Consider the following 14,367-nt stretch of genomic DNA (forward strand, 5'->3'; position numbering starts at 1 on the left):
TACTTCTTTTCTACAATAATAGTTTTATTGATTATACAAGTCATTGCACATTAGGGAATGTAATCATGTTTCAAGAAAATCAGCTTCAGGGGAGAATATTAAGGAAACCAATTTTCAGATCAAATTCAAAGGAGTATCTAAACAAATTTAAAATCTTCATCTAGTCATAATACTCATTACACCACAAGCCAGAATATATAAGTTAATGAACAAACACCATCGAGTTACATGTAATAGGCTATCTTGGAAAAACCAAAATGTCATAGTCATGTCATGTTCAGATGTCCAGGAAATGCAGTGAAACTTCAGATGCTCTTCAAGGAACTGTTTAATAATCTCGATTAAATAGGACTATTAGCTGGAGTGACTTATTTTAGGATTCATTCTGTTTAAAATAACACAAAGAGGTAATACAGTATAAATGTTTACCTAAACAATGTAAACCTGAAATATAGTATGTTACAGTAATACTTTTTTTGAAGAATAAGAGTTAGCCTACATTACTTCCTTTTCGAAATATCAGGGAACACGAGAAAAGTATAGGTGTGTGATAGACTATTGACAAATTAAAAATTGAAAGAATTAATATCTCGAGAAAAATAACCCACTAATTTACAGAATGGAATAAAGAATATCTAGTTACCAACTTTAGAAAATCCAGCTTCTCTAAAGCAGTCTGAGGATCCACTCCTTTCCATGCTGCAGTGATGAAATTCATTGCATCCAGCATTGTAATGGGTTTTAGATTTGTTTCCACATTGTCGATTATTACTGGTGTTGGTGAATATGGGCCTTAATCGTTTTTCCAAGAACAGTTACAAATATCTTTCTTCAAGGTAACACAGGACAATATGCTTGCAATAAAAGTGCTTTAACATCTTTATTATCCCTTGATCCATCACTTGTAGTTTACTTGTTGTGTCAGGAGTAAATATACACACTCAATATTTTTTAAATTTTTTGGGTTACATGGGCCAGTTGTCGAGAAACAGCAAAATCTTGTGATTTGTTGTCATCATTTTGATGTCTTACGTCTTTCAACTGTGTGACAAACAGATCCTTGTGATATGATATAATGTATAATGTTCATCTGCACATATAATTTATATAGAAGAAATATTTTGCAAAACTGAACATTTTGGGATTTGTATGAGAGAAGAAAGATTTAGTAAAATAACACAGCCATATTACTTCTGTGGTGGAAGGAGGAAAAAGAGGAATGAAAAATAAATACAATTCAGGACTAGATACTAGGGTTACATTACAGGAATAAAATACACATATACCAACTGTCATTAGTTGAAAATTATCATTCATGAAATAAAGTCAAAACCATAAAATCTTTAACATCAATGTTTTGAAACCATACTATCACTCCATATGAGGGACTTCATAGTTTCTACTGTCTCTGAACCTAGTTGCAAAGTTGTTGTTGTTGTTTTCTAATGCCAGGCGTTTGACAATAAATTCATTTGACCTCTTGCACTCCAATATTTTTCAAAGATATTATCATGGTCAGCCACTGAAGCACAGATTTTGAGGTGTTCCGAAACCATTTCTTGGTTTGAGTTGCACAATGGGCAGTTAGGGAACTGATATATATATATATATATATATATATATATGCAGGTGTTTGGCCAAACAGTCATGGCCTGTTCCAATCTAAATGCAGCTACAGACGATTTTCGTGGTAAATCGGGAATTAACTGTGGATTATGATGCAGAGAGTTCCATTTTTTCTCTTGAGATTATATTATCAAATTTTGTTTGTTGAAGTCTAAGTATGTAGATTTAATAAATCTTTTCACAGAGTAATACGTAGATTTAGTAACAGGTCTGTAAGTAGCAGTGCTGTCCTTCTTTGCTAAAGCATCCGCATTCTCTTTTCCCAGGATTCCACAATGGGATGGTATCCATTGGAATACAATTCTTTTATTGAGTGATATTAATTGAGAGAGCATTTTAGTTATTTCTGCTGTTTGAGATGAAGGTGTGTGTTTAGAGACTATTGATAGAATAGCTGCTTTGGAGTCTGACAGTATAACTGCATTCTTAAATTTATTGATGTGGCATAGAAGATTCCTGAGACTTTCACTTATTGTAATGATTTCTCCATCAAAACTTGTTGTTCCATAGCCAAGAGATCTATAAAGTGAGAAGAGGCAGCAGGTAACACCTGCACCAGCATCAAGGATCCGTCGGTGTATAAATGAAGCCAGTTTTGTGGAGGTACCTAATATTAATTGTCTCTAAAGACAATTGTTTCATTATTTCAGTGTTTACTTCTGATATCAGTATTTCTTCTGTTAAATTTAGATTATACTCTATATTTAATAGAGTTAAAGGGTTTGGATTAATTTGTAAGTTTTCTTTTAAATTCGGGATATTGATTTTCTGTTTTAATTCTTGAACCATGGATATGAAACTTTTTTGAGTTTTCAATCTACAGAGAGGACTGTATGAATGCCAATTGTGTCTTGGTAATCTGATAAGTTTTTCATATTGAATCAGTGCTTTTTCTTCTATTGTCATTTTGATGCTGTTAATATTAGTGAGGAATCTCATAGAATCTATTGGAGTTGTTTTGATTCCACCAGTAACGAGCCTGAGAGCTTGATTTTGAACATATTCTATTTCGTTTATGAAAGGTGAAGTAATTAAAATTTCTCCGCAGTATGTCAGCAGTGGCTGTATAAACATTTTGTATGTAGCGTTCAAAGTATTTCTAGAGCATCCCCATTTCTTTCCTGCTGGTCTTTTTAGAAGGGAGAATCTTTTACGAGCTTTTTCAGAAATGTACTTCAAATGGTTGCTCCATGTTAACTTACTATCGAAAATAACTCCAAGATATTTGGATTCATAAGTCCTAGGAAGGTGTTGGCCATTGTATTGGTAATTGAATTCTCTTTCTTTTTTACCATGTGACAATATTTGTTAGTTACTTTTGCTTAAATTGAGTGTCATCAAATTTGATGTATTCCATTCATGTAGTTGATTTAGAGCTTTAAGAGCAGAATTTTGAATTTGTCTCTATGTCTGTAAGATCCGGAAGTCCACAAAATTATAAAACTATAATCTAATTGCAAAATATGTAGAAACTTATGTTACACAAGAATATAGTAGGTAGAGGATACTAAAACATTTATTAGTAAGGAATGTGTGTCCTGTTTCACACCGGTATGATGCTAGAATTGTTTTGTTGTTGGATAGTGAATCATTCGTGCAAGAGCCAATGACAATGTGTAGTACTGTGCATTACTGAAATGATTCAGAATGATGCTCTCCTTGTTCTATACAATACTGGCATGGCCGAAGCATTGACTACTGCACTTGTTCAAAGATGCCAGGGGTAGTACTACCACTACAAGCTGAGACAATCTGTGGAAGAAGATCTCGATATGGCCTATTGATGTGGCATACACGAGGTCATCACATGTCTCCAAAAGAAATAATCAAGCAGATTAAGATCTAGTGATCATGCAGGCCATGGGACGGGACTGCTGTAACCCATTCGTTACCAAATGTTGCCATCAGATATAGCCTTGTCACAAAACTGAAGTGCACAGGAGCTCCATGAAGCTGGAACCATATCCTGCTGCGTACTGCAAGCAGTACTTCCCCGTTAAGTGATTTGGCAAAATATGTGGACTGAGTAGTATACCATTTATGATGCCACACCACACATTGACACTAAACCGATGATAGTGAACTGAAATGGAATGTGGATTTACCTCATCCCTAATGCCCTGGATGTGTGTATTAAATATACCATCTTATGTGAAAGTGATAAGTGATTCATCACTAAACAACACACAACTTGCGAACTGAGGCATCACTGCACTTTGGTGTAAAAGCACTTACAAAACTGGCATTCTCATGGATAATTATCTGGGTTAAGACACTGAGCATGTTGCAGATGGAAGGACTACAACTGTTGTTCGTGAAGAATCTGCAACACTGAGCTGTAACTCAATGGAGCATGATGTGCAATTGCACTTGTGCTATGGCTGGTTCATCTTCCACTACATTAAGAATGAGTTCCTCTAGGTATGACAGGTGTCACAGAACGAGGTCGACCAGCATTATTGGCGGAACTTAATCTGCTTGACTTCTTTTTATGGAGTAAAGACCCTTGTGTATACCATACCAGTAGACCATGTCAGTGTCGATGATGATCTTCCATAGATTGTCATAACCTATAACACCATTTGTACTACACCTGGCATCCTTGAACAAGAGTAGCAGTCAATGCTTCGGCGATGCCTGTTTTGCGTAAAACAAGGAGAATGTCATTTTAAGTCTTTTTGGTAATGCACAGTACTACACATTGTCACTGGTTGTTGCATGAATTATTGCCTATCCAACAATAAACCAACTCTAGCACTGTACCAGTGTGAGTCAGGACACACATTGCTTATTAATAAAAGTTGTTTCAGTACCTTCTACCTACTATATTCTTCTGTAACGTAAGTTCTGAAACACCCTAAATAACTTAATAGTCAGAAATGTTGATGTGGGGATTCGAGTTCTTGACTTGTGAAGGAGAACATAATAGACAAATTAAGAATGTCTGCCATCTTTATTCAGTGTCTTTAGTTGAATGATCACATCTTGTAATTGAGAGATTTCTATCCTGAGAAATTTTAAATGCATTTCACCATGAACAGGAGACATATTGTAATGGGGAATGTGCATGCAATTTCTTTTCTGTTGAAAGTTGACTTTTTTGGGGGGGAAATATTTTATCATTTCATAATATGTACTCAAAGATCTAAGAAACTTCATCTTTATTGATAAATATGCAATTAAAGTACAGATATTCCCTTTACACACCATGGCACCACGTTTTCATGACTAGAAAGAGGTAATAACCACCTTTTTATCTCTAAGAAAGACCCAGTGCTCAATTAGAGAGGAGGCTGCATGGACCCCAAGGCTATATTGAAAGTTTCATAATGAGTAAAATTCTGCCACTATCCTGGATCGAACGTGAGACCTTTCAGTTTATAGCCATTTGCTCTGTCAACTGAGCTAATCATCCAACAGAAATATGCAACTAAGATGCATAAATTAAAAGAAATAGCATTTGTCTTAAAGACACCATGTTGTTATTGTGATGTTATAACATAACTGTTTCCGAGTTATATGCAGTGAATTAGTCTTTCCTACATTTGTGTACGTGGTCAGCCTCATGGTCTAGTGGTCAGAGTTTTTTATCATAGTTCATGAGGTCTCGTGTTCGATTCCTGGTAAAGCACAGGGATTTTTCCTTAAAGGGAACTGTTCCTGTGTTCGTCCATGGTCTGGGATTTAGGTTAAGTGTAGATTTAAGACCTCTCCTGGCGCTACATAATCATACATGATCATACTACCATATCATTGTGATAATGTAATTCCCTCCACCTTTCAGGCGCCCCAATCTCAGAAGTGGGTTATACATAAGCCATTGCCAAGAGGGAAGATCAGAACTGTCGAAAAGACAACCTGGTGGCAGTGAGAGGGGGGGGGGGGAAGTGTGCGTGTTTTTATTTTTATTTATATTTGACGTAGTATGTCTTTGTTCAAGGTATAGTTTTATTGACGAGAGAATCTAAAATTTTTGGCATAACATAAAGTTTAAGGATTCTCCACTAGGTGCTGCACATGCCAAAGGTATGCATGCTGTTATCTGTCGAGTTTTGCATACTCTACTTGCAAGTGAATAAGCAACTAGCTTATCTGCATAAAATACAAAACAATAAAACAAAAACATATTTACGCAATTGTTGGGATTCTGTGAATCTCCTGTCCCCCTCCCCCACAAAGTACTTGTTCATCATCCATTGTACCATGATAACCAGGGAAAGGATTTATATGTAAATACATATTTACTTATAAAGCTAATATAATTTATATTTTGCATTATCTTTATGTTTCACAATGTGTAGGGTTGAAAAATCCTACTTTTATTTTCCATATTTTTCCATATTTTAGAGTTTAGTACATATTTTCGTTAATTTCCATATATTTTCCATATTTCATATAAAACAGTCCATATTATATTAGGTTTAACAATAAAACAAAACAAAATTCCATTAACTTTTAAAAATACATTTCAACAATAGAGATTTAAACACATGTTCAGTAATCCCTTTAACATCAGAGTTATTTGAAAATTAGCAGTCCTATCAACAATGGGAAAGTAAGTTACAAAACTGTATTAATTTAATTTAAAATTTTTAACAGACTTCAGTTGTGCAGCTCAACAGTTAAATGCCAGTCAGAGTACACATAGGTTCAGTTTTGTAAATCATACTATAAAGACGGTAAATATGCCAAAAGTACGTCATTCAGTCAATTTAAAATCAAAACTAACAAGTTACATTTCAGAATTTAAAGAAGATGGTTTATCAACTGACAATAAAATATTATTTTGTAATTTGTGTCAGTGTGCAGTATCATCTACACAAAAGTTCCTGGTGCAACAACACATTACAACTAGTAAACATCAGGCCAACAAACAACTAAATTCCAAGCAGAGACAATTGTTTTTAACACAACCAACAACATCGAATGTAAGATCTGAGTTTAACATCGACCTGTGCCGTTCTCTCATCTCTGCTGATATTCCTCTCTACAAACTAAAGAATAAGGTCTTCAGGGAATTCCTTGAAAAATATACTCAACATACAATCCCGGATGAGTCAACACTTAGGAAGACGTATGCTCCATCCATCTACGATGAGACAATACAGAAGATAAGAGATGAAATTAAAGATAGTTCAATTTGGGTTTCCATTGATGAGACTCCCGACAAAGAAGGTAGACTTGTTGGTAATGTAGTTATCGGTTTGTTAAGTGAACAATATTCTGAACGAATTCTTTTACATTGTGATGTTCTAGAAAAGTGCAATAACAAAACTATAGTTAAACTGTTCAACGAAGCTATGGGTATCCTGTGGCCAAAGGGTATTATGTACGATAATGTGTTATTCTTTATTAGCGATGCTGCCCCTTATATGGTCAAAGCTGGACAAGCATTATCTGTTGTATATCCTAAATTGACTCATTTTACTTGTGTGGCGCATGCATTTCATCGTGTGGCAGAAGTGGTCAGAGACAATTTCCCTAAAGTAGATTTGTTGATTTCATCAGTGAAAAAAGTATTTCTCAAAGCTCCCAGTAGAGTTAACGTGTTGAAAGAAATGTACCCTGAAATTCCATTGCCACCAAAGCCAATTTTAACTAGATGGGGTACATGGCTAGAAGCAGTTGAATATTATGCCGAACATATAGACTCTATTAACAATGTTCTCCTTGCATTGGACTCTGAAGATGCAGTCTCAATTGATACTGCGAAAACAGTTACCTGTGACATAAGTGTGAAGAATGACTTAGCTCACATTCAGCATACATTTTCATGCATCATAAAAACGCTCAAAAGTCTCCAAAATAGGCACCTTTCACTATCTGAAAGTTTTGAAATTATAAATAGTACTGTGGAACAACTGAATCGTGGTAGAGGTAAAGTTGCAGATGCAGTAAGAGCTAAGGTGGACACTGTACTTTCAAAAAACCCTGGATATGAAGAACTACAAAAGGTTGTTGCTGTGATGAGTGGTGAATCAACAGTGAAGATTAACTTGGACTTATCCCCAGCAGACATTGTGAAATTGAATTATGTACCAGTTACTTCTTGTGACGTCGAACACTCTTTTAGTCAGTATAAATCTATCCTCAGAGACAATAGAAGAAGATTCACTTTTCAGCACTTGAAAGAAATGTTTGTAACCTATTGTTATGGTAACAGACAATAAAAATTGTGTTTTGTTGAAACTACATTGGAAGATAAGGTACGTCCATTATATTTTTTGTTTAGTTTGATTAAAATGTACCAATATTTAACGTACATAGTCATTTTTTTATAATTTTAAGTCCATATTTAATTCCATATTTTGGTAAAAATCCATATTTAATTCCATATTTTGGTAAAAATAGCTACATATATATTTACATTTTTCATATATTTTTAGTCCATATAAATCCGTTCCCTGATGATAACTATTGCTGAAAAATTTCCTTAGATATATTATGCTGTGGCAATGCAGTAGGCCTACTCATTGGTCCAGCACTGTGAAGTAATGGTTAGCATGTCTGACCATGATACAAGTGGGCCCGGGTTCAAATCCAGGTTGGGACAGGTTACTGATTGAGGTTTTTTCTGGGGTTTTCCCTCAACCCATTAAGAACAAATGTTTGATAATTCTCGGTGCTGGACCCTGGACTCATTTCACTGGTATTATCACCTACATTTCACTCAGATGCTACATAACCATTGTGATTGATGGAGTGTCGTAAAATAAACCAGTTATAAAAGTAGAAAAATACTCATCACTCTCGTTATCCATGAATAGGACGCATTTTTCATTTCACAATACACTTAACATTTTCACACATCTTTAACACTGTTTACTCTTAGAGGGAAATAAATACTTACATTAATCTCATGTTATATCAATAACTAAAATCATTGGTTCAAGGAGAACCCATAACAATGTTTCTTGCTTATTTTGTGGCTTTGATGCCTCGATTTTTTATGGCCATAAAGCTGTCATTATCTTATAAAAGTAGTTGCCATATATAAATTTACATGTGGTTGATAATTATAATCTGATTGTCCCTTCCTGAATTCTTCTCACCCATCAATTTTGAGTTACACATGAAAAATGTACCATGCAGCTAACAATACAACAGAAAGCAAGCAATAATCTGAACCAGGGCCACTATATGACTATGACTGCCTGCACAATACAGAGAGACCATGTGCTGTTTTTCAGATGCCTTAGGAAAAGAGCAATTAAAATATATTATGTGCAAAAAACTAAGTATTTTGATGAAATCACCTTTCCTCCATTCAAGGATTATACTGTATAATCTGTTTAAAGAGTGGTACATGTTTCCTGTTGTGACAACAGACAAGAAAAAGAAACCTGTGATCAGAAGAAATTTCTTAGATTATTATTAATTTTGTTGTGATAAAAAATAAGATGATGCAAAAAGACGAAATTGTAAAGAGTTGAGATTGCTGTATTGTGTGTTATATCTAATACCCATAAAATGAAATATGAGGTACAAACAGACTGTAAGATGTAAACAAGATGATAGCAAAGAAAAGAGATAAATGTTAATAATAATAATAATAATAATAATAATAATAATAATAATAATAATCAACAGGGATGATATGTGGGTAGATATTAATGTGATGGTGGATCGAAAAGCAGAAATGTAAAGATCCACCATAACTATGAATTGTAAAATTGGTTGAAGAATAAATATCATATCATATATCATGAAATGAAATACTTTAATATAAGCAGTGGATATCTGTAAGTTGTCACGAAATTTTGTAACTTTGTTAGCTCAGAATTGTTTTTATATCACCTGCTGAACTGAGTTTCGATGTGCAGAATAAATCATCATCCTTCTTCTTTTTCTTTATTATCATTGTCATTATAATCATCATTCCCTGAAATGTATAAAACCTAGTGGTCTGTTACGGTCTATATCCATCATATTTTTGGTCTTCCCAGGTTTCTTTGACCTCTTTCGAGTGTGTGTTAGAATCTGTTTGAGTATGCAGTTAGAGTGCATCTATCAATATGTTTTGTGCACATTAGTTTATATTGCTGTGTGTTGCTGGACAATTGAAGTCATTTGTAGTTTCTTGAGGATATCTTCGTTTCTTTGCTGAATAAATTAAACAATACACTTATCCAATGAGAAGTTGTATTAAAAAGGAACAGTTTACTTTATTTATGAAATTTAATAAACAAGTGAACACATTTTCAGAAATGATAGAGTAGTACGTTGAAGTGTATAAATTGTTAAAGGGAACTTTGGAGGGAGATGATCAAGTTTGTTTTATCTTATTGCTGTCAAAATCTAACTTGATCTTCTAGCTGCACTTTTTAGAGTAGATTAATCTTACCAACCACATGGGCAGTTTTGTAGGCCTTCATTATTCTCATGACCTCGAATTTTAGTGTGGAATTTTACAATACAATTCGTACATTTGTCTATGTAGTTGCACTTTGGCTCCCAGTGAGTGAGAGCTGATACTATACCATGCACTTGCATGAGGAACAAAATCCCAAACTATACAATGCAAAAACGGAACAAAAGAACCTATATTAATAACTTTAATTTAAAAAAACAATTCATCTGATTTACTACATTACAACAGGTGCTCGAAATGTTTATCAGAAAACAACACTGATTGAGAGACTGTCTACTGACTGAAGAAACCAATATTGCAATGAGAGATTCTGGTAGCAGGATCTCTAGGACATTAATCAACTTTGCACTTCAGTTATTGTGTAAGGTCTAAATTTTAGTTATTACTATAATGTACCAAAGTACATATGATATTTCTGTGTAGGAATTCTGCATTACCATATGGTGAAGAATGGGTAGAACCATATGGTAATGCAGAATTCTTGCATGGAAATATCAAATGTACTTCGGTACATCATAGTAATATGATAAGCATAAGTAATCACTTTGTGATTCAAGATGGCGCCTTGTTCCGTCAGATCCCAGCCACTTAGTCTCTCGTAATGAGTGCACCTATGTACATAATGTTGGACATTGTGCCATTGTCACATATTCTGTGACATAGTACATGAGAGTAGGCCACCAAAGGGGAACAGAGAGGTAGAACGTAAACTGAGAAGGATTCAATCCGACATTGGTACTCGAATCCGGTGTGGCTTAGTGAATAAAGTGTTAGCACATAGAGCTGAAAACCCGGGTTCGAGTCCCAGTGTCGGAGAGAATTTTTCTCCGTTCTACCTGTTCTTCATCTAAAGTTTAACTTCTTGTTACTCTCTGAGAAGAAGTATGGTATAAGAAATGTTCAGATTTCCTTAAGGCTTTTCTACGAGATTGTTTGGGACTGAGACATTCACTAATATCCTGAAGCTTTTAACGCTTCAAAACACTAGGATTATTTTTCGGCTAAATTGGCAATGAAATTAGTTCTACAGACGAAATTCAATCATCCTTACTTTAATTCCTATGTTAGGAAAAGAAAACATACTTTACAATGACAGGGACAATTTTCAAATGTTTATGATTGAAGAAATCAGTAATTTCAGAGATGTTTCTTCACATTGGCTTTCATTGCAGAATGGGCCAGCACATTCACTAATATCTTCTCACATTTAATGCAACATCAGGTAAAGCTATTTCTATTAAAAACTTCGTAACAATGGAAGAAGTGCAGTCCATCGAGCAGAAACTACAGTTATGTTTGTTGCTAATAAGTAAAAGTGTCTTTTGCTGCAAATTTTAATTCTTCTTTTCCCATGACCGTTGACTTGAAAAAAAGACATTTTATTAGATGAGGATGCTGAAGTTGCGTTTTTATGCTTCCTTTTGTTGAATGTGGCCATTGATGTCTGCTCTCTCAACATGTGACATTGAAAATGTCGAGTTACATAGCATACACTGTAATTTGTTTTCTCACTTCAATTTCGGAGTTTGTGGAAAATCTTAAAGTATATCATTCAATGAACTCTTTCTTTTTGGTGTATTAATGAAACTCGGGTATTACACTCACAAAGCACATAGATAGGAAGCACATGCTACCAAGACAAAGCACCAAATGACCACACTGCAAACTATCTGTTCGCAAACTTTGTTGGTTACATTCTCATCAGTACAATTGTCGTAAATAGGACAGCCAACATATTTAGGTTAAAATATGACTTTCCGGAGAAGGTTGATGTTTGTGTAAATTCAGTGCAAATCCAACTGCTCTTAAAATGTGCGAGTGATTGATTTAAAAAAACCGGGACTTTTTGCAATCTGAGAAAGTTTTTCGGGACACTAAGACAAAGCATCCAGAACTGAGACTATTCCAGTAATACTGGGATCTCTGGTCACCCTAACATAAATGAAACCATTAATGAGGGGCAGTCAAATGAAGATGGGTCAGATGCCAGGCAGTGTAATAGAACATTTATTATCTCAAAACTAATCTCCAAAACTGTTTATACATTTATCCTACTGCGAGACAAGATGATCAATCCCATTCTTGAAAAAGCTTGTGGGCTGTCTACCGAACCAGTTCTTCACCCAGTCACACACGTCTTCGTCCGATGCAAAACGAAGTTCATGAATGTCTTTCTTCAACTCTCCAAAAATGTGAAAATCACATGGGCAGAGATCTGGGCTGTAGGGGTGGTGTTGCAGTGGTTCCCAACCAAATCTCTGAATCGTATTCCTCTCGGAGTTGGATGTATGTGGGCGGGCATTATCATGAAGGATAACGCTGTTCGATAGCATTCCAGGGATTTTGACTTAATGGTGCATCTCAGTTTCTGTAAGTTTCTTCATACCACTGTGCATTGATTGTGGCCCCATGCGCGAGAAATTCACTAAGCAGAGGACCCCTAGAATCAAAGAATGTTAACATGACTTTACTGGAACTTGTTGTATTGCTTTGGACCTTTTCGGTAGGGGGAGAATCCATGTTTTTCCATTGTTGGCTCTGCTGTTTGCTCTCCATTTCAAAATAGTGACACCACGATTCGTCCCAGTGACAATACGGGACAGAAATGCATACTTTTCCGTGAAGCAGCCATTCTGTTTGTTTTTTGTTCCTCTGTCAACTGATATGGAACCCATTGTGCGCAGATTTTTCGGTAATGCAGATGATTTGTCGCAATAACATGTACAGAACCGCGACTTATTCTCACCAAGCTGATTTCTCTGTATAAGACCATCAGCCTAAGCAATAACAGCAGGAGTGGTGAATTGCATGATGAGCCTGTCCTGGGCGAGCATTGCCTTGCAGTGACACGCGTCTCACTTGCAATCTCTTGTGCCATTCCAGTACACATGAACATGATATGCTGTGTTCGCCATAAACAGCAGATACGCAACAATGGATTTCTCGTCTGCCTACTCCTTCAGTAATCAAAAATCGCACTACACCTAGTTATTCTTTACCTGCCTCCATTAGTGATGCTGGACGAACACTTATCTCTCACCTCACTTCCAGCACAATAAACGGACTAGTGTGTAAGCAAAGGTTGTAACTGTGCTTTTGCGAGTCGCCGCCAGATGTCAGTTCAACACTCAAATTCCAGTGGTACCAACTTGCCCGCCATGACATATACACATGGTGACCAGTTTTCATTTGACTGCCCCTCATAATATATACCCTTATAAGATGCATTCATTTTATGAATTGCACAAAAAAAGACATAATTCTAAACATATTGACTTCATTTATACATTGTTGTTGTTTAGTCAATTGTCCAAAGACAAGTCTGAACCTCACAAGTGATACCAACAAGGCATCACTAGGCCAGGAGATAATGAGGTAGGGTGGCCAATTCCTTTCCCCCTCCATTGCATATATCGCCGATTAGCTACATATTACACTAATCAGACTTCAGATGTATACAAACAATTGTTCTTCCTCTGACACAAATCGTCAAGTGAGATATACTGCCTGATAATCGATGTACATATCAGCCAGAACCTCAATCAGACGAGATTTATACATTGTATGGGTTTAAATAGGTACCAGAACGTATTATAATTAATATTGACTTCATTTATAAATTGTATAGAAAATTGGAAATTTATCCTTTGAAGAGGTGGAAAAATTCAAATATCTTGGAGCAACAGTAAAAAATATAAATGACACTCGGGAGGAAATTAAACGCATAATAAATATAGGAAATGCCTGTTATTATTTGGTTGAGAAGCTTTTGTCATCCAGTCTGCTCTCAAAAAAAGCTGAAATTTATAATTTATAATACAGTTATATTACCAGTTGTTCTGTATGGTTGTGAAACTTGAACTCTTACTTTGAGAGAGAAACAGAGGTTGAGGGTGTTTGAGAATAAGGTGCTTAGGAAAATATTTGGGACTAAGAGAGATGAAGTTACAGGAGAATGGAGAAAGTTACACAATGCAGGACTGCACGCATTGTATTCTTCACCTAGGAACATTAAATCCAGACGTTTGAGATGGGCAGGGCATGTAGCATGTATGGGCGAATCCAGAAATTCATATAGAGTGTTAAGGCTGGTTCACAATAAACCGGAAACGAGAATTGGAATGAAAACGAAAACAGTAAAATTGTTAAAATGTGAGCATTCACAATTAACGAAAAGCTTGCCGGAGCCCAGGATCGGGAACAAAGAGTTGGCCAAGTTTCAACTTTGGTGTTCACATTTCCGATTACAGCCCACTAGATTCATTCTATTGCCATCTAAAAGCTATTTTGTCGTCATATATTGTGTAGCAAGATGACCGTGACATAACCTATGCATTATTTTGTTCTGTGCTGTGCGTCATGGAGCAAGT

The 14,367-nt window shown here is 35.5% G+C and overlaps 1 protein-coding gene across 4 annotated transcripts in view; it reads left to right on the top strand.

Moving 5' to 3' along the window:
* The window catches only part of gek (serine/threonine-protein kinase gek), a 136,996-nt gene that overhangs the window by 6,604 nt on the left and 116,025 nt on the right, over nucleotides 1-14,367 (top strand). The window lies entirely within an intron of this gene.

Source organism: Periplaneta americana, chromosome 3, assembly GCF_040183065.1.
Source record: "Periplaneta americana isolate PAMFEO1 chromosome 3, P.americana_PAMFEO1_priV1, whole genome shotgun sequence".
Lineage (NCBI taxonomy): Eukaryota > Metazoa > Arthropoda > Insecta > Blattodea > Blattidae > Periplaneta > Periplaneta americana.